We start from the raw sequence: 22,228 nt of genomic DNA, 5'->3' as shown, positions 1-22,228 counted from the left end.
GGCTTAGTGTCTGTGCTGGGAGTCAACAGGCTGTGGAAAAAGAGAGGACAGAAGTGCACATCTCTTCCCTTCTCCACTACTAAATTTCTGCTGTGGTTTGAAAGGCTTTATGAGAGTCTGAATATCCAGAAATTTATAATGAACAGAGTGTGAAAGTATGACAGTCTTACTGTATAAGAAATTTAAAGGCAGAGAACAAAAGAAACACAGCAATACTTCAAAGATCATTGTGACAGCCTGCCTAGAACCATTTAATGTGCTTAAGAAAAATTAAACAAGCAGGCTCTGAACTACTGAAGCTGGTCTACAGATAGAGCTCATTTACTGATATGGTTTTTAGAGTTTTTGGATTATTATGACAATGATGAATTCATACTTTTAACATGAAATACGCTGCTGTTGTAGTCCAGCCCAATCACCAGAGCTGAGAGGGGGCTCAGCAACTCCACCAGAGTGTGCAGAAGGAATCTTGCCACTCAGACCCTCTCCACTTTCTATCATTGGTCCTGACTGGCAAACACACCACAGCCAGTGTGAATTGGAGATTACTTCTGTTCTGCTGGGAGCCTGTTAGCTGACACAACACCTTGATTTATGGATGCCAGCTACATAAACCCATTTTTTAGCCATGGTTCTAGATATGAAAGAACTGTACACACAACACAATATTCATCAATATCTTGAATGCTTATCTCTACAGTTTTTTACAACCACACTGCAAATCTGGGGGAATAAAAAAAGTCCCAAAGTTAAACACTTGAAGCTGAAATTAACAGCTAAAATTACTATAAACTGAATGTTCGCAGAAATTTAAAAAAAAAAAAAAAAAAAGAGCTTGTCTGTCTGTTCTGTCAAGGACCTTGTACATTCGGCAATTTTTCTGTCTAGACAGAATCAGCATTCCCTTGCATTGTCAAACACACTCCTCATCAATTGCAAGAAAAAAAAAATCTTTCTTCAAATGACAAAGAATTTAAAAAGATAAAGAAAAATCACCAAGATAATTTTAAGCCTTAGGAAGCTTAACTAAAAAAAAAAAGGGAAGGGGAGAGTAGTACAAACATGCATTTTAAAGTAATTAGATTTAAACTGAAATTACACAGATAGGAGCCTTTCAACATCAAGAAAGACATTTTTTTTTTTAATTTACCTTCTGAAAAAAATCAAGTCACTTGAACTACACTACATTTTATATATAAATAAATTTTTAGATACAGGTTAGGTAAGTGGACATTCTAATGTATTTAAATAAACATCTACATTTATACACCCACACTATAAAATGTTTTCATATACGCACACAGAGTTATTTTGGAAGAGAAGTTCAGACCTGTTTTCTCAAAATCTTTGCATTAACTTTTTGTACATATATTTAGTGATACACTGACTGTCAAATCTACAAAAGAGTTTTGATTCCTCTTTCCTGCAGATAAGCCTAAAATCCCTAGCAAGTGGGCACAAAGGACGTATCCTAACCATTCATTTGTGTAGGAACAGAGACAGCTCATGGCCAGTAAGATCAAACCCCATGATACAGCTCAGAAATGGCTGAATTCTCTCCCTCAAAGCAGGGGCTGCATCCCAAACTGGCTGCTCCAGGCAGGTGTTAAGTCTTGAACCATTGACAGACATTCTCCAGCTGGGAGAGGCCACACTGACAATGACACACAAGGTGACTGCAGGACAGGACATCAGCCTGTCTCACAAGCACAGCTGCAGCCTCCTCCTGTCTTTGAGAAGTTATCTTGGTTACCTTGGTCAGTTTGCCACGGATCAAAGAAAGCCCACCAGGGCAGTTTGTACCCAGGAAAAGAACCCTGCTGCAAAACTGCTCCTTCCTTTTAGCCCTAGGAAGAGCAGCCCACCAGCACTCCTAGACTGACCTGTAAAAGGCAGTCCTCTTCAAAAAAGCATAAGGGATAGAAAGGCCTAGGGAGGAGAAACACAAGAGGATGTTCTACTTCCTCCTCTTTTGCAGGGCGGAGGAAGGGAACACGTCAGGATAAAGATCATCTCCAATACAATTCTTCTGACCTTGTCTCTCCCTTTCACAGAGGGACACAAGCAAATTGGTTTCTCCTTCCAGAGACAATTTCCAGACGCCTGGGGAGGCATTCCCTTTTGCTCAAAACTAGTTATATTAGGAAAGAAATCCAAATAAAAAACCATCACAGCTGATGGAATTTGTGCTCAAATCGCATATGGTAATTTGAGGCTGTAATTTCACTAAATTAGTTGGCCTCACTGCGTTTAGTTCATTCATATTTGACACTTAAACCTTTATAAAAGTAAAGGCCAATTTGTTGTAATACAGTTTTCTTTGTATGTTTAATTTCTTTCAAAACAATTCTATTACAGAAATAAAGGTAATTTTTCATGAATTAATTTTCCAGTAAGAGACAGTCCTTTCTGTCTCAATTGAGCATGACAGCAGAGTGCTGCCAACAGTGGCAAAGCAAGCTAACACAGCGGCATATCAGCGTATACGGCACCATGCCTGACAGCTGGTAATGCAAAGCATAAGGACATCTTGATTTTCAGGGAGAAGACTAGAAAGAAATGTAAAATCAGAAGAGAAGTGGGAAGCAGTAAGAGACAGCAGAAGACGAGGATCTTGAAAAATTCAATTTAAAAGTTATTTTTATACTGCCACTACGACTGCTCTTAGATGAAGGAAAGTGAGCATGAAACAGAAACTGTAGAAAGGGAATCTAAATCCAGTAAAACGTGTCAAGATATTTGGTGAAATATCTTATTTGTTATTTATATTTGCATGCTCACTCTTAAGAGAGAAAGTCAACACGTGCTAAAGAGAAATAAATTACGAACATGAGGAGGTGGCACATTCTCCCTCAAGTGCTAACCCAGCCCATGATCTTCTACACAGAATAGCTGCAGTGGCTTAAGGGCAGAGATGTATTTTACCTCGTGCAAGTATTACAAAAATACATGGGGGGAAAAATGTACAGTGTGACCATAAACTGGTTTGCTCATGACAGAAATGGCTATTAAGACATTTAAGAGACAGAAAAGTATGGGCAACATAAAACCTGGCTCTCTGGGTTAATATAAACATTCACTAATTATAATAAGCAGCAGGACTAAGACTACTAATTCTTCCTTCTTATATGTTCTCTAGACTTGATGGCTCGGACAGGTCACAGAATTTCACACCTATGACCCATGTACAGGTAAAAGAGCATTTCTTTTGAAACCCTTGTTCCTTGATGGTAAGTCCTGATAAAGAACCAACTCTCTTGGAAGCTATACAAACTGGAAGTCAGAGCATGAACAGGGTACAAGAGGCTATCACAGACAAAAATGCATGAGAAGAAGGGGGTTGGGGATCACCATCTTTCTTTTCTGTAGACACAATTTGTACTGCTCAAGTGTTGCCTGGCTTGTTTGAGACATGACTTCTGAATAATGGGAATGAAAATGCTGGAATGGGCTGTCCCACTTGTAGAAGTAGCTCTGAGAGGAAACATTGCAGCTGCTCGGACAGTCAGCATGAGCCCAAGGGATGCAAACAACACAGCAGTGCCTAAACTTGATACCCAAGGCTGAAAGGCTGAAAATATTAATCTAAACCTGTGTATAGCACTGATAGCTTTATTGACTGTAAATACACGAACACACTTGCATCTTGCAATAAAAAGAAAACAAAATACCAGAGCTTTATGCACCACATCAGAAAAAGTTATTAGCTTTCCTATTAAAGAGAGGCTGAAATGGGCTATGTCGGGTTTGAGTGAATAGTTTTTAAAATTGGCCATTGAGAAATTTATCTACCATATCCATAGTACAGAAGATTAAGAATTAGACCTTGGATTGATGCCAGGTACTTGATCTATCTGTTAAATTCTAACCTCATACATATTTAAGCAATGGGTATGTTTAAACAACAGAAGCACTAAGGTACATGGAAAACACCAGTGCTTGAAAAGGTGAGATCGTGCTTACACAATGCTTTTCTCATCTTTACAAAAGAATGCCAGATTTGTCTACTATGAATGTTTACCACATGCATAGTCACAAAGAGGAGAAGTAAACACTTGAGAGCATCATCCTTCCAGGGAACTTGCTCACGACGGCTCCTGCCTGGCACAGTTTCTTTAGTTAAAGGGTAAAAACTCAGTGTACGTTTTGTTGCTGCAACATTTGCTCAGGTGAGTGTGGATGTCTCCCTCTGAAGACCTAAAATGCAAACAACTTCCTTCACTACCCTAGTCCTGGGCTTTGGTACGCTGGGCAGCTGGGGGCTGACCTTGCAGGGTCTCACAATGCTCGCAGTCATCTTTGCCCTTCACTGCTTTGCAGTCTGAACGCCTTTGGATGGGAAAACCATCAGTGCACATCCAAAGATGAGAAGAGGAGTGAGCTGTGATGGAAATGTACAGGCATTTCACAGGTACAGCCACGATTCTCATCTGCAAATGCTGTGACTTCCACTCAATAATGTTTGCAGAACCTACTGCAGCAGGTGGCAGACTATCAAAGACAGCTTCAAAGGAAGATTGCACAAAAATGAACAATAGAATATGGAGATAAAGGAAAAAAAATAAATTGACAGCAAAAATATCTTTGATGTGATGAAAAACTAAATCAGTGTTAGACACAATCAGTTTTATAATTTTTTGAAGAAGGAAGCTTCTGACTTGGATTGTGAAGAAAAATTAACTACTTCAGTGTGCTGGCCTTTACAGAGAGACACTCCTGTGGAATAAAGAAGCAAAATATCTCACAGTTCAGAAACACAAAATACTTTCTGTAATCCGCTCATTTCTTTTCAAATAAATGTGAAAGATTTTGACCCAAACTAGTCATACAGGCTTATTCCTGGAGTTCAAAAAATACGTGAAGTTTGTGAATGCACGGCACTTCCTCTTGGACCTGATCACAAAAAGGTCTGCTGGTGTTCCCACAGTCTGCCAGACACATTGAGTTCATTGACTGGATAAAAATTGACTGAAACAAATGTTTCCTCTGTCTTTCTGTGATCCACACAATTTCTTATGTGAAGATTTTCAGCTGATTAACCTTTGTCAAGCTACATATTCTTAGCCATCCTAAGATCCTAAAAAGAGGTAACAGAAATCTATAGTGTGTTTTAACACAGGTTGACCAGTATTGTCTCTCTCCTCCTTTCTAGCCAATGACTTTTGTCAAAAAATGTTGCTGAAGGGATTCTCTGTTCTGCCTGCTCCTATTTTTATTCTGAGGCAAGACACAGGGAAGGAATTAAAAAGAATATTAGCTTAAGTAAGCAGAACTGACTTTCCTGCTGCTGGAAACCACATGACCTATAGGACTTCATTTTGTTATCTCAACTATTCCACATTTTAGGTAAATTAGAAAATCTCTTTTGAATTAATTTAAAACTTCCACATGATGATGCTGCTGAAGCACAAAATGCTAATCAAAAGTTAGAGATAAAAAGACCTACTAAGTCTCTCCTCTATCATTGAAAATCACCATTTGAGTCCACAGCTAAAAGTAGGTGCTCATTGCTTAATGCTAATTCATTCTCACAACAGGCAGGCTTTGTGGGGGGAAAACAAAAAGGTACAAGTGACAAATTTCTCAGACTTGGGGCATGTTTACAAAGACAAGTCCAGCAATATCAGAGGAGCCGCTACTGATGCTTCAAACCAGACAAAAGAGAACACTGCTCAATGCCCACCTCACTGAGTGTTTACCCACAAATTGACATCTGATCCCGTTGGAAGGGCATATGTGTTGTCCTTGAGAACCAAGGCTGCATATTTGCTGCTTGAATCCATTCCCTCCTAATTGCACGGGAAATGTTTCCAAGAGTGGTTAAAAACCCCACAGGTTATTATTGCTCTGTGTCTGGAAACCCATGACTGATTTTCACAAGATTCTCAGAGAAGAAACTCCAAATCCTCCCATGCCACCACATCACACATGCAGTTTAAATGCTGCTACCAGTACATGTTGGATATTATACTTTCAGCTGGTTAACCACACTTGTTCATTTTTCACAACTGAAAGTTTATCCACAGTGCCTGATCTTTATGTAGACCAATTCAACACCACCTGCCAGTGCACTGCAGGTCAGGAAAATCAGTAGGAAGATGTCTTTAAATCAAAGAATTAACCTGGGAATGTGCCAGGATAGCAGTTCCATTATTTAGTGGCCACAATTAGTCTTTATAGCAAAGTTCATTTTGTGTTTCGTACTACAGTTCCCTCCTGCACATATTCAAACTAAACAATAGATCTTTACTGGTTTGCACTGTTACACTTCAATAAGCACCTTCTAAAAACCCCATAATACACATATTTAAAGTCCCAATATTTCCACACCTACAGTACATATTTCTATTTTTTCAGTCCATGAGTTATGTAATGTACTATCCAGCTATAATTTCTCATGAGACTGCTTAGTTCAGTACACGAATCTGTCAAAGTAGCAGTGTTCTCTGCCTGTTCTCTGCCCAAAACCATCCTCAGACCTTTTTCCTTACCCCTTTCATTTTAACCCTCCTATTTTGCTTTTTTGACCCTTTACCCCAGTACATCAAGGGAGGTAACCACACAGAATTACAGAAATCTTGTTTCTAAGGTACTTTCAAAGACCATCCGGTTCAGCCTCTCAACACAAGGTCAGGTCAGCCACAGCTTTGCCCAGCTGAATTTTCACAACCTCCACAACCTCTCTGTGTGACCTCACCCTTCTTTGCAAACATTTCTCCTCATGCACAGCCTGAACCTCCCAAGCCACAGCCTACAGCCAACGCCTCTTGCTACGACAAGAAGAGTTAGCTTAACCACCTCTGGCGCTGCATTCCAAACAGCTGCACCATTACATTTCTGCCTTTTAAGGGCAAGCAAGCACAAATCTGTCAACCACCTCCCTCACAGGACGTGCGCCCTCGGCCCTGACCATCCCGGCAACCCCTCTCAAAATCCTTATTGAAGGGGAAGGCCAGACACGGTGTTTCAGGTAGGGCCTCAGCAGCGTCAAAGAGAAATGACAACAGTATTGCTCATTCTGCTGATCAGACTCCTCCTCACGTAGCTCAGTAGGTAGCTTGTCTTACTGATGGTGACGGCACTGGTGCCCACCACCACCTCCAGGTCCTTTAGAGCAGGGCTGCTGATGCACCTGCCAGATCCCAGCCCCTATGGATAGGATGTTACAAGGGAAGGCACTAACTGTACTTCTATTTGCAAGTGTATAAAAGAGCATATACTGGTACCAGTAACAGACCCAGATTTTCTTGCAACATGCTACACCCTAGATGCTCAGAAAATTAATCATAAAAATTACAGTTCTGGGCTTTTGAGAAATGGTTTACTCTGCAATCACGTCTCCCCTGAATACTAGATGTTGCTTTTGATCTTTTTTGCTACAACACGATCAGTAACACATTTCCATAATGCAGACAACCAAGATACACCAAGAATTGCAGAACACTGTACTAGAAAATTTAATAAACTGTTTTCCCCTTTTTCACCAGTGCTGCTCTTCTCTGTAGCCAACTCAAAGGGTCCTAAGAGCGGCCAAAGCAGACAACTGAGCAGCATTCCAGTCAGCCAACAGTAAATGCTTTATTCTCCTCTCAGTGCATGTACCTATGTAACAATACATTACTAACCACTTAAGAAAGGCTTTGCTTCATAGAAAGCTGCATAGAATGTGTGTAGTTCTTGAGCTTTTTATCAGCCTTATCTCTGGGACCATGATTTTCTTTTATTTATAGATGACTTGTGCACTACTTTTGTCTGCATTCTGGATTGTTTGTTCTTGTTAGTGGCAGATGAAACCTCCAGTTCAAATACAAACACTTAGACATTATATTCTCTGAGGACAAGGTACTGCAGGCTACTGAATCTGCTGATATTGAACAAAGAATCTATTAATGTTTGATTCCTTAAAGCAATCATCCAAAAATTTTTCTTCACACCAGTATTTTATGGTCTGCCTTTCTCTCCTCACTTATTTCATAGTATTAGAACTAAAAAGGACTCGTCTCCTGTCCACCACAGACTACTGTATACAAACCAGAGTGTTCAGTGACTTTACAAACTGTATTGCCTTTAAGCCCATACAACTTAAGTGGTCCCAGGAAAAAAAGCAGAAGCAGCAGATCATACTTATCCTGGGTCAAGCACATGGCATGCCACTTGCCAGGCTCCCAACAGACACACAAACTTGGGAAATCCCCTGCCTCCCCAGGCAGGCCACTAGGTCTGAGGCCTGAGGGACAGAAAGAGGGACTTGATGTCCTTGTGTTCAGTTCAGTGCTGCACTAATTCCAGTATCTGTCAGCTATACCTACACAAGACATGTATCTGGATTTCCAAGTTATTCCTAGCTGCAAAGCCGAGCAATAGGCTGGAGAAGCCAAACTCCTAATATTCACAGGTGGTTTCTAATCTAAATACTTGACACAAAATCTGGCATCTCAGACACCTGCCAAGTCCAGATTTCCGATTACCTCACGCCCCTCTTGCTGGGAAGGGACAGATGCAGTAGCTCTGAGCATGCCACAGGCTATCAGCACCCTTTCTCTCTGCAGTCTCTCAGGGACAAGACTAGAGCAGGAACACAAACAGCTCTGAGGGCTACAGGCACGTCCCTCCCCTTTCTTTCTTCTCAGTTACCTTAAATTCTCTGTACAGATTTATTTGTCTTACTGCAAGAGTAAAGAGATAAAACCATTTTCATAGGGAAAAGCTTATTTACAAAGTTTGCTTTTATTTACATATCAATTCTGCAGCATGGTGAATGCCAAGCAATGTTTAAGCAATCACAAAGACCTTCTTCATAATGCAATAAAGCAAAAGCTACTTCTATGAAATGGAAGTTTCTAAAAAATTAATTAGCACATTTTTCAACAACACCTATATGGGCTGGACCTAGCTGATAATAAAAATATGTTAGTAGAATTTTTACACTAACAAAATGTCTAACAAAGACTAATATTATATGGCTATTTTTGAAAATGGGACTTAAACTTTTAAAATTAAACCTTCAGTATGCAGTCATGCCCAAACTTAAGTTGTCCACGACTTTCTAAGACTGTCTTACGACAGTGGAGTACATACAACAAATGGGTTCACCTGGCTTTACTTTCAAAAATAAACCAGAAAAAAATAGTAAGTTCACTCTTTTTTCAGATGATTGTTTAATGTCATTTCTTTTTAAACAAATGCAAGGGTTTACACAAAAATAATTTTTATCTTCAACTAAGATTGGAGGCCTAGTATTTTTAACCTAATCTCAGTCTTTACCTCATTCTTACGGTAGGTTCTTCCATTACTTATATGTCATTTTCTGCAAACGTTTATAATCTAAAGAACATTGCATCAGTAAATCTGAATGTTACGTGTACATTATCAGTAGATACCAGCACCAAGAGGCTGGGTAAAGCAGGAAAGATCACAATGCAAATCTGTCACTCAGTTTTTAGAATTTCAGCCTCTCAGTGCACCTTAAGTAAAGAACAAACTCTCTGGTGCTTTTGCAAGGTCTTTCACAGTCCCAAACATATCTCTGTATATATATGTGTATATATATGTGTGTGTGTGGCTGTATGCGTAAAAGGCAACTTTTAAACTAAGGCAAAACTTAAAAGTTCACTTAGCAGAGATTATGAAGCCAGATTTTCATCTGACACCTTCAGACGGAATAAGTAACAGTTAGAGAAACGATGGAACAACTCCAATTACACAGTAATATACTTAAGAAAAAACTCCAAATTAAGAGAAGCACAAAGCAGGCGAGAGCTGAAAGATTTTATTCTAAAGAATTTTACATGCTACATTATCAAATATATGAAGTCTGGTAAAGAGTTTACATCCTGTCTTGTACCTTTTAACTCCATGTTTTACATGTTTCATGGAAAACCAACTTCCTTTTTAAATCACCCATTTTCTCTCATATTTTCATGAACGTTCAATGTACCGGTTACCAAAAAGTATTAGAGTACTTTGAATGGGAACACCCTGGTATAAGGTAAGAATATTTCCTCTAGGTGCTCATTGCTCAGCTACAGTGGATCCTCACTCATGAGTGCGACTCCCTCACACTACTACAATATAAGTAACCAAAACCATCGGCACTGGATTTTTGTACATCAGGAATATCAAAGTATTTTAATAGACATAGCACGAGGTCCTTCTATGAGCATCAATATACAGCTCTACTCTGGCTTTGGAGTTGGTAATAGCCAAAAGTGCATGATGGCAACTGAGTATGCTGGTCCTCTGCCCAAGGAAACTAAGGAAAAAAATTTTCTTTCTGCATTTTAAGACTAACACCTCTGTTGCAATTTTTCTATGTGTACTCTGTAGAGGCTATACAGTACAACAGTATCTTATTGCAAAACTCAGACTGTTTGTGGTTAGGGTATATATTCTTTATGGCTGCTGGTCAACTGAGATTTCATGGGCATAAGCTTTTTATACTTTCATATCTTCTTTCCTAGAAGAAGAAACCCAGCAAAAAAACCCCACAAAAACCCCCAATCAAAACACCAACCCCAAACCTCCCTCCTACAGCATTTGTCAGCACTTGGAAGAATGCAGCAAACGCACTCATCCCAACTGATGAATACCTAAGTCAGTCTGAAATGAGAAATTTCCATTTCAGTAAATATACTGCACAGTAATACACTGAACTTTCACCAGAGAGCTGCTCAGTGACTGCAGTTGCTGTGTTATTACCGAGTCCTGGAGTGCAGCGTGCTGGTGCAGCATTTACTGTGGGCTGTGTTCAGGCAGCAGCGAGGCCTGGCACACGGCTGCCAGGGGAAGCAGCAGCAGGAACAGCTCTGTTGGGATGACTGCTCAGCAGCCACCAGCACCGCTGCAGCACCTGCCCTTCAGCACGGGCACGGCTCTGCTCAGCACCAGGGCAGCCTTCCCACAAGAGCTGACAGTCTACAGGGAAGCCATATAAGCTCTGGTAAAATACAATTACTGACAAGAAAATGAGAGTGCTGATGGCTCACCACAGGTAGAAGTTCCTGGGGTCTTCCACTTACCTCAAGAATGTGCAATTTCTTGTTATTCACACACTTCTGCTACCGATCGTATGGCTATAAAAATATTTTGACCATGTATGGGCCACCGCATCTTCAGTAAAACCACCACTGCACAAGAGGTGTTTTCAGTGGAGAGCAGAGGATATTGAAAGGTTATATAGAATGAATTTAAGACAATGGCATAGCCAAGCACAACACAAACTAGTATGGTTATATTATAGTCACCTCAGGAGCAGAATGAAAAAGTACAATGAAGGTCTGGAGTTTTGTTTTGTGCTTTTCTGTTTGTTTGTTTATTTCTAAATAAAACTACTACTAAATACTACTACTAAATAGAACTACTGATCTCTCTGACATACAGAGTAACCACATACGTGACATGTCAAAATTATTTTCTACTGGAACCCTATTCACTCCATTGTAAATTGACAGTACCTTAGTGTAACTTACTGTTTGAAATCTTTTCTTCAAACAAATAGTTTTGACCCTATGTACACAGTAGAGCTATAAAGGTAAGCAAACGCAAAGTGAAACATAGGATAAACTGCAACGAGAGAGATCCTGAGAGGGAATACTCCAAGCAGATGCCAAGTCTGGAAATGCCTCAGTCAGCTCGTAGGAAAGCTGTTATGTTGCAAAGATCAGGCTAAGACAGCATTAAATATTAAATCTTAATAACTATTGTACAAAACCACAAATGAAAAAAACCTCCAAGCAAACAATCAAATAATATATTTTAATTTGCTGGAAGACACCCTTTTCCCAAGTTTATTCATCTGGAGAGAAGTATTTGCAAGGTGGTTTATTTACTTGCACCACCTAGTGGGGTTTAGTTTCATCTACCAAAATAGTCAGAGGTCAGTCAGTTGTGTTCTGACCTCATGACATTAGTGACAGACAGTGTTTTCTCACAATAAAATATTTCAAGCCTCCACAACCCACTAATAGCACTACACTGCTAAGTTTCCACACGTCTATAAAAACACGGCACAAAAGGTGCAAGACAAAAACACCTATTTTGCTTGTATAAAGCTCTGCAGTAACTTCACTGAGATGTTACTAACTGTCAGGTAACTGTTTCATAAAGTGGTGTTTATGAGTTTCAAATTCAAAGTACATGTCAACACTACCTTGTCAGAGCATAACACAGATAAACTCCAGAGTCTGAACAGACTGTTAGGTGGCAACAAGGCCATACACAGAGATTTGGAAGATTTCTGCAGGACTTTTGAATCAAAACCCTGGCAGAGGCAGGCACACAGTGCAAAAGGTTCTGCCTGCAGGAATGATGGCTCATCAGGCGGCAGCAACCACTTGTGACACAGTCCAGCTGCAGCAGAAGCACCTCCACTGCCTCTGTCCTGCCTCCAGGTTGTTCCACCACAGTTGGTGCTCGTTACCTGGCTGCTTTATAATCCACTGCCCCAGCACAAAACTGCAACATGAAGCCCAGTCACACTGGAAAAGTTTATCAGTCAACCCCCAACCTGATAATAGACAAGAATTAATTAAATATGCCACGTAAGGCTTGTATTGAAACACTAAACTGATCTTATCCAGGATGCATCCTTTTCCTAGTTACTCCTAGGGAAGAAGTCATATACTGGAGCAAGAAGTCTGCTGCATTTGATCTGGAGAGAAGTCATGCTATAGAGGCACTACAGATCGTTTTTAGATGAGGCAACTAAACAGGAGATCAGTGCCAAAGTGCCTTTACATCTTCCATGTGAACTTTGCAGAGAAGGGACTTTAGGCATTTACAGAAATTCACACCACCTTTCTTTCTTACAAAATTCATTATTTCATGATTTCAACTTCATCAGTTTCAGTTCTTACTTCCATACAGATGCGTATTTGTTACTCTGACAACAGCAGAGGAGAAAAAACACTGTACCCGCTTTACAATACAGAACTCATCACAAATGTTTCATCTGGATGCACAAGAAGACTTGGGGAATGACACAAGTTTTCACCCTTCTATAAACTTCCATATGAGACCAGAGGAGAGGAAAATACTTTTGTTTCACAGTGGCTTATAGAAGAACCAAAATCTGTTTGCTCAGAAACAATGCCTCTTTTTCCAAGAGAAACAGATGCCAGTAAGAACTGCTCTGACATGCACGCAAAGCCCCAGGCTACAGTTCTGTCTAGGACAGTTAAGTACCATCTCCTACTACACACAAAATCATCTTCTAACAATGGGAGAGGATAACTGTGCTGCAGCCAAGCACACAACAACACAGTCCTTTGAAGAGAAGGCAAGAATTGAATCAGACTGTATTGTAAAGAAAGGACAAAGTGTTCGTTGCTTCCCTTTTAGTTTTCAAACTTTTAGATTGTTTCAATCCTCACATGAAGCTGTTTTTCAGGACAGAATATTAAAGGGGGTTTTTTCATACTTTTCTCATTTGGTTAAGGTTCCAACATGAGCCATTTTGCTCTATGAGGACTGAGATCCAATTTAAGACAACAGCTACATAGGAATTCAGAAAGAAAAGATGCTTGCCATTTTATCCCACGTACATTTGATGCTCACCCACATAAAATCTAATCCTGCACAACTACGAAGCAAAATATAGGCAAAACACCAGACTTCTTACCCAATACCAATGCACTGCAGAATGCTGACTCCATTCAAAATGACAAAAAAGACAAAAGAAATATGAAAGCTCAGCCTTTAAGTTAATCACTGATATCAGAATACAGGTTGAGGTACAAAGGCACAGGTGACAGACTGTACCTGTTATTTTAAGGAAAGTTGCTATGAATGGGCAGCTCACACTCCCAAAATTATCACTGTAGCTGTTTCCCAAAATTTTTATGTCCATGAATTTTAAAGTTGCCTTTGCCACTCCTGTCCTGAAGGGCAGTCCTACATGATCAGTTGATCCCATAAAGAACTCACAGTAGTGCCACTGTGGGACCACATTTATTAGTAGGAATTTTGGTCATGTTTATACCATAAAGGACATTTTCAGAGCCCACTCTTCTGCATAGATTAAGACTGCAGTTGCTCAGAAAACCATTTGCAGAGGGAAAAAAAAAAAGTAAGAAAAAACCCCCAACAAACAACTCAAAACTTTCAATCATTTTTAACCAAATTCACAAAAGTATCACCTTAATAGGGTCTAATGGGGATTAAACACTAAAACTTTATCAACAGTGGTCCTGTTTTTAAATAAAGACAAGCTGCTGCTTATCAGGGATTTTTAAGATAAAAGCTGAGCAGTAATCATATTTGCCTTAAATTTCATTTTTATTTTTAATGCTTTATGAAATGGCCCTCATATTTTCTGTTACATTTCTGCTCTTTTTACTCAGCTATTTTCTAAAGCACTGGTGGTTGCTATGGCAACTTTGGCTTTTTTCCCCTCAATGTTCATGCAGGTTTTCATCAAACCCAATGACTTTTTTTTTAATCTTATCTGCTCTATAACAATAGCTCTTTGACTAAGGTGCTGGATACTGTACCAGTTGAGAATCCTGGTATTTCACAACAGCAAATGAAAAAATGGTAAATTTTGCTAAATTCTGAAAACCAGCAATTAAAGTGGGAGTTTTTAGGGGGTTGGTTTGTTTGTTTTTAAATGTCTGAGTACATTTCTTTCTTCCTTCTAATCTACATATTATGCAGGTGAAAGATAAAGTCAATTTTTAAAAATAGCAGTGCTTGAGGAACAGAAGACTTTGTGTGGAAACTTTCTGAAAGAAAAGTAATCACTGCTGTTTCACACAGGACACAACCAAACTAAATGACAACTGTGTTATTTACTGCATTTCCACTATGGATTAACATTGGTCCAAATCTTCCTGTCACAGAAAAAATACTTCTGGTCACTTTAATCCAGTATTTCTTAAGATCAGTACACAGTCTGTTACCAACTTGATCTGTGACCTACAGGAAACAAACTGCATATGCCAACAAACAGATGACATACATGCAAGGTTTGAGCCATTTCCAGACACTCTTCCCTAAGATTCTAGTTTAAATCTATTTTTCCAAGAACACTTAAGGTTAGGGCTAAATTTTTCAATGTGGATTTGGTCTTAAAGGTTTGCTTTCCCTTGTACTAATGCAAAGGAGATGCACTCTTGATATTTTCTACAGGACAAGGTTATCTTTTTCTGCTCCAGATAGGAAGAACCTCTCAGGAGAACTTACCACCTTACTCACCAAAATACACACAGCCATTCAATCAGACTGAGCTGATTACATGACAAAAATTAAATGAACATATAGGACTGAACATTCAAAAAAATAAATCCAGACCAAACTTTTGGTAACCAAGAGATTAACTACTTCACTCACAAAAACGAGGTTCAAAAGTAGCATTACTGTACTAAAGTTTTACTCCAAGATACTCCTGGCCCCTGAATTTGTAATGTTTACAGGCAGGGCCGTGCTGGAGACAGTTTGATCCAGTTCAGCAGAATGGGCTTTTGAAACAACTCTTGCTAAAATTAATTACCTTTAATGGTGTGATTTTCTTAAACAGTATCAAAAACATGAGCAAAAAGAAAAAGGCTTTACAAGCTAAGAAAATTACTGTTTCACAGAATTCAACTCTGAAAATGATTTTGTATTACTTTCTCTGGGGATGGGCTGCATCCAATATCCATTTGCCTTGACAGTAATAATTCATCTTTTTGTTTTTTATTATGGTTATGGAAATTTGCTTTAATTTCGGGTTTTTTAATCAGAAGCACATTATGTTTTTTGACTTGAGTAAATGACTAACATACATATTTCTGTTATTTCTGATTATATTGATTTCCTGATTCCCTCCTCTCCTTTTAACTTTTTTTCAATGCAGTATGTAAATAGCATACCTAAAAACTATGCTTCTATTTTGCAAGGACAGGTGAAAATAAATAATCTAAATTCGTTTCTCTTCATTTCAGCAATTTTGTTTCTTTTCATATTTCTGGTGAAGTTAGCTTTATTATATAATTATTCTTTTTACAATTCTAATTACATTTGACAAAATAATCTGATTACTAGATGAGCACAGTAGGCATAAAATGCATTAATCCATTAATTATTCCCTGTTTCAATTTACATTACCCCAGTTTTACTGAGACTTCAGTTTGTCACCATGTGCAGGTTGCATATTCATTTGGCACATTAAACATGGTTGGATTTCCTCAGTAGGTGGGATCTCCTTTCCAATGATATCTGTATCAGCCACAACTTCTACATCTTTCTCTTATGCTCACAGCAAGATACAGGCAACAGTCACATAGCAATTAGGTCTCTTCCATAGCTGCATTTTATGATATAATTACCAAGATGTAAAATGAGCTTCCCTTCCCCCCACTTTTCCTCTCCAGTCTCAATGCATCTGGTAAAGGACTTCATTTTACATCCAGAGAAAGCAGAAACAGTTAGAAACCTGTTAGAAACAATTACCTAGGCTATCTAAAAACTCAACTAAGCACCTCCTGGGTGACGTACTACCATAAATAAATACCACATCAAACTACTAATCACTATTATTCTAAGACTTCTCTTGCATCTATTATTTTCATCCATAAAACTCACATAAATGTACACAAAATTCAATGCAGTGATAATGATAACGTTTTAAGAACTGCACTGTAATTTTAAATGTTTTATATTTACTATTATCTGAATTTAAGAACAGTCATAATATGGCACAGAATTACCAAATGGCTCATGCATACTCTCCCAAAGTGTTGAAGAAATAATTTTGTTTGCACAAAACCTCAATAGTGCACTATAATAAGAATTTTGTGACCAGAATGGAATCCCTCTGTTTGCAGAATAGGTACAGCTACATACAAAAACTACATTTTTTCTCCCACACTCTGCCACCAACAGGAAACGTGTTCTCATCCGTGACCATTCCACAGCTTCCAGTGTTGCTGGAAGCATCTCCAAGAATGACAACTGGAGAAGCTGTTTTCATGACACAGCTGCTCATTAGTAACTGAACAGACACATCACATAAATACAACGATTACTACTATAAAATATTTAGAGTGACACTGATGTAAACCATGTTTGACTCTATGGCATGAGAAGTCTTCCTGCCACATCTAGCTAATACTTTCACTTGTCCTTCCTAAATTACTTCATAAACCCACAGAATAATAAACAACCTAATATTTTTCAGTAATGCCATTAGATTTGCAAACCACACAGAAATATTCTGATTTAAGGACAGTTTTCTATCTAACCACATTTTTTTGTGTGCACACACAGTTTCCAGTTTTAAAACATTCCAGCAGAGTGCAGATTTATCCATTTTACAGACACGCCATATATTTTTATGGAGACATTTGTAAAAGCTCCTAAGCATCTAATAAGATAGAAGTCAGCTCAGAATATTTTGTAATAAAGTACCTGTTAGTAAAAACTATATCAGAGGGAAACCACACACAAAGGAAAAAGGAACTAGGGCACTCTATTTGACAGCTGAGAAAGAAACAGAGGTTACGTCCTCAATGGCTGAGATTTAGAGCAGTTTCACTTAGTGGCTGTTCTGCTCCAATTCCCCAGTTAAAATTTAGACCTACAGCAAGAAGTCTTCATTCCTATTTTATTCCAGCAGGAAGTCATGGTTCAGACTCTTAAGTAACCAACAGAAAAAAAAATACTAGCCAGTGGGGAACTGTGAAGCTTAAATATTATGTTACAGTTAAATTGAGATAAACCAAGGAGTAACTATAGTGTTCACTATATCCTCTCAAACCACAAAGAGTTATAAATTGTTAACTATTCAGAGGTGTAACTTTTGTCCTACTATTTCAAACACAAAAATACTACTGAAATTTTACAGCATGTCTATGGTAACATGCCTCACTTGCAGATAACACAGGACCAGGAATCATCTAGGTATATAAGTAACCCTTTCTGATTTTCGTCTCACTGAAATGATTTAATACAACTGTAGTACTATATGCACTATTCCACCTGTCAAGTTTAAAAACTACTGTGGAATGAGAGGAAAAACATACTCCTTTCACAGTTTATACTTAGGTAATCTTTCTGATTGCGTAGAAGGTCTAACCATTCCTATCCTTCACAGTGCTGTGCTGCTTGGGAGGAAATGTAGATGGATAATCTGCAAGCCAGATATGGCCCCCGTTTAGGAAAGGCTCTGCCAGCAGAAGAGTGGCCCCAGACTGCGGTTCCAGGAAGGCAGCCATGGGGAAACACTCTGGCACCAAGCAGCCCCGGCCTCCCGAGAGCCCAGCCGGGGTGTGAGCAAACCACACGGCCAGCGGGGCCGCTCAGCAGGACAGCCCAGCCACGGATTAAGGCTGCCCCTCAGTGCCACAGTGCCCTCAGCGAGGAGCACACAGACCATCTGCTCTCTCCCTGCAGTGAACCCCTCTCCCAGCGAGGGCAGCCGACCTGCCATGCCAGCAGAGTGCGACCAGAGCGCCAGGAAGGGCGGCGGTGCAGCCACGGAATCTGGGGGATGCATTTCAGTGCCTGCTCCAACAGCCAGTTTGGCTTCCCCAAACAGGATCAATGCACCAGCTTTGGCTTAAGAACGTTCAGTGTCCAAGGACAGCAAACCCGCTTCCAGTAATGGTTAACTTGGTACGGCTACACAGATTCCTGACGGTAAATGTGAATTCAAACGCTGCGCAGAGTAAGTACAAGAGGTCACCCACTTCTACAGAGGAGGAATCGAAACATCTGTCATTTATCACTGACTGCTGATAACCTACCAATATAATGAACATTTTTTAAATATTGAGATAAGAAACATAAAAAGAGTGAAAACATAACATCAATTTAAAGATTATCATCTGTTGAAGATTAATCTGAAAGATTAGCAGAGCTTTTCCTTATCCTTCAATCAGTGTCTAAAATTATACCAATACATTACAAGCATTATTTGGTCTCTTCCTCTGCATCTGGTCCCTCCAGAACTGATTTTTTTGGGTATGTTTTTCACACAGCAATTACACAGAGAATTACACAGAAAATACCACTTCAAAATTAAAAATCCAGCAACAGAAGGCAGGAGGAAGGTGCAACATTTTTAATTGTTTCAGTTTCCGATAAACCATCCCCTTAGTAGAGGAGTAAACTGGTACGTGAACTACACTTCAGCAACTTTTTTGAACCAGTAGGAAATTTAAAATGGCTACCATATAATTCAAGGAATTTGTGCTAAAGCAACTATGAATACCAATGTTCAACAATTATTCTTCCCTTTCCTACAGGAAAGGAGATTCTAGCCTCCATTGCGGTCTTGTCTTCTCTTGGGAGCTACTGGACTGAACTGCTCCTGTCTCAACACTTGGCTGGGGTGGGAAGAAGACATGTTCTCCCTGTCCAAACTTGCTTCTAAATTCTCATTTCCTGCCTGTCACCAATATGCTGTTCAAGTAATGTTGTGCTCTCACTAATTTCATGTAGTACTTACAAAGTGAAAGGGGAATTCCCTAAACAGTCTCATGGTTTCCGTCATGAGCCCACTGATTTGAACCATTCCTGCATCCATAAGAAACATAAATATATATTTAGTTACATTAAAAAATAGTAATTTCAGTTTGCAAGTAATTCTGCTGCTACATTACAGAATATTAACACATCATCACACTTACACACAGAGCAGCAGTTCATTTTGTGAAAGAAAAATCCTGCCTGTCTTTATGTTCCAAATTAGCTCTGATCTCTAGATGACTAAGGGGGTTTCAACCTTTTCAGTTCCTTTTCATCATACAAACTTGAGCCCAGTTTAACTGGCAGAGCCAAGGTGCGCTGTCACCATTCTGTAAAAGCTGAACATCCACAGCTGCCACCCCAGGAATCTCCAAAAACTAAACTGGACCCAAATGAATTAAGTTTACTAGGGTTCAAAAGATACAACATATCCAACCTCAGAACAGGTATTCCTCCAGCTCCCTATGTATCCTGCTTTCATCCTTTTTTCTTTTTTTTTTTTTTTCTTTTTCCACTTCAGGGGATACAAAAGACTTTATTGTGCTTCATTACTTCCTGTTTGTTTCTCCTGTTATTTACCAATAAAAAACCCTTCATGTGGTCTTCTGCCTGCAAGAATACTGAATAAATCCCATTTTGCAGTAAATTCTTTGTCTGCAGTATTACTATCTTTTCCTGAAAGATCAATCTCACCACAGAGGTAATACTTTGCTGTCCTACAAATTTTATAAAATAATCTTAGCAGTAGCTCGGGCACTTCAGTAGACGTATTCAGCATCTGTTTCTATAGATTTCTGATACTCTTGACCAAACATATGAAACTATTGCATTCCATAAAGTAATATTAAACAGTGCTCAGCAAGCCATCTGTAAATCCAGTGCTTTATGTGATCAGAATCACCTTTTGTAATCACCTCTAGTTTTCTTTCCATCCTTTGATGCAACTCTGACTTTCTTGCTCGCCACATATCAGAAATTCACACTGGTCTGTTCTAAGATCTGGCTGGATAGAAAAGAGATGCCTGGCAATAATGTAATGCTTTTTTCAGAGCTCAGCTCTCCTTTCACAACTTACATTTCACTTCTTTGCTAAAGAACTAGGTCTCTCAGTATGCCCACTGTGCAGCATGACTTCCCTGAGTGTAGTAGAGCCTTCAGAAACAAGCAGTTCAGGGACATATCTCAGTCTTCCAGACCATCATGCAGCTCACCAAAACCAACAACAGGCCTTTGGGGACTTGTATTTCAGTAATAAATATAACAGCTCTATGATGACACCTTTGGTCCAGCAAACGCCTGACGTGAGAAAGGTCCCTCCTATTGGGAGGGCTGGAAGATGTAGACTGAGATCAGCTTATGGTGTTTTAACCATTGTTATATAAATATGTTGTGAAGGCAGACTGCCCCTTTGCCTCCACAGCTTTGGGCAAGACACAAATTTTTCAGAGGCAGAAATTTCTGACCATCCAGAACGTCATCCCTCAGGCGCTCAAAAAAATCAAGTGTAAGTTTTTTCACAATATGAAAGGCAGACTAAAAGCATTTGCATATGGCTTAATACTATATTTTTAAAAAGTACTAATGTTCCTTGAACCTTGGAAATTTAATAGTTATGTGCCCAGATTAATTTCTAGGGCATTAGAAATGCCAGTGTGAGCTTGGCCTCTAAATTCCAAAGACCTAAGAGTCCCACAATCTCTGTTTCCAGATGCCTGCTTCTCTTCACCCCTGCTTTTTTTCACTCTCCTAGAATTCACACAAGAAGGGTATTCCAACAAACATTAGCGGCAGTTCTGGTACTTCTGACAGGAAGCAAATAATAGTAACACAGTTTTATTGAAATTCCCATGTTATCTCACAGTGCTGAAAACATGCCAAAATTACATGAAAGTATTTCCTGGTCAGACTTATGCCAAATACTACAGCTGTTTTCATGGTCTTCTTCAGCAGTAACATAGAGCACACAGCTACAGAAATACCGCTAGGCACAGACATTAATTTTTATTTAGCACCTGGGCAGCAAAGCAAGAAAATCAAGCCAGGACCTCCATATAAATAGCACTAGAAAGAATAACAAGCACTTCAGGAGACTGCAATTATAAAGCAGCCTGCTCAACTGCAAAAATAATAGCAGGTAAAGATCACACAGGGAGGAGAGATGAAGAAGAAATAATGAAACAAAGTAAGAATTTAACATAGGAAAGGTATAAAAAGGAATGGATAAAGGGAAACAAAATAAATCCCCTAGATCAAATATCCTGTGATATCTGGATATTCTCAAGCTATCTCCATGATGTTAAAATCTGCTAGCTATACTTAAGATCTCCCACTAAATTTGCCACACAAAAATTTTAGACATTACCTGTCCACTGCCTAACACTACACGTGCCCAAGTCAACTGGCATATCTAAGTCACTTGTGAAGAATGTGAAGGTACTGAACTTGATTCAAAAGCTGAATCCGATAAAATACTGCCATTGACTTGCACGTGCTTATGGTACCTCTACAGACCAAGAGGTTTCCTTGCCTATTAAATTATACATAGAAATCACTAACTACATATAGGTTCAACAAAGCAGTGTTGTACTGAAAACGTGAACTAATAGAAGCACAACTTGGTACCAACGGTTGAAGGTTTCTCATAGAAAAAATGCAGGATACCACACAAAATAAAAATTTGGAGCAAGAGAGGGGAAAAATCACCCAAGAAAATGTGAGTCAAGAGCTATAGTTTTTAAAGAAAACTTATTTTTTTGTTACCAAAACCTCCCCAAATCTGTCA

At 39.1% G+C, this 22,228-nt stretch overlaps 1 protein-coding gene across 1 annotated transcript in view; it reads right to left on the bottom strand.

Moving 5' to 3' along the window:
- Positions 1-22,228, bottom strand: part of PIGK (phosphatidylinositol glycan anchor biosynthesis class K) — a 63,731-nt gene that overhangs the window by 23,965 nt on the left and 17,538 nt on the right. The window lies entirely within an intron of this gene.

The sequence above is a fragment of the Chamaea fasciata genome, unplaced genomic scaffold (assembly GCF_029207755.1).
Source record: "Chamaea fasciata isolate MVZ Bird 193981 ecotype frontalis unplaced genomic scaffold, bChaFas1.0.hap1 SCAF_10, whole genome shotgun sequence".
In the NCBI taxonomy this organism is placed as follows: Eukaryota; Metazoa; Chordata; class Aves; order Passeriformes; family Sylviidae; genus Chamaea; species Chamaea fasciata.
The sequence above is the reverse complement of the archived record's forward strand: the minus strand, read 5'-3'. Positions and strand labels throughout refer to the sequence as shown.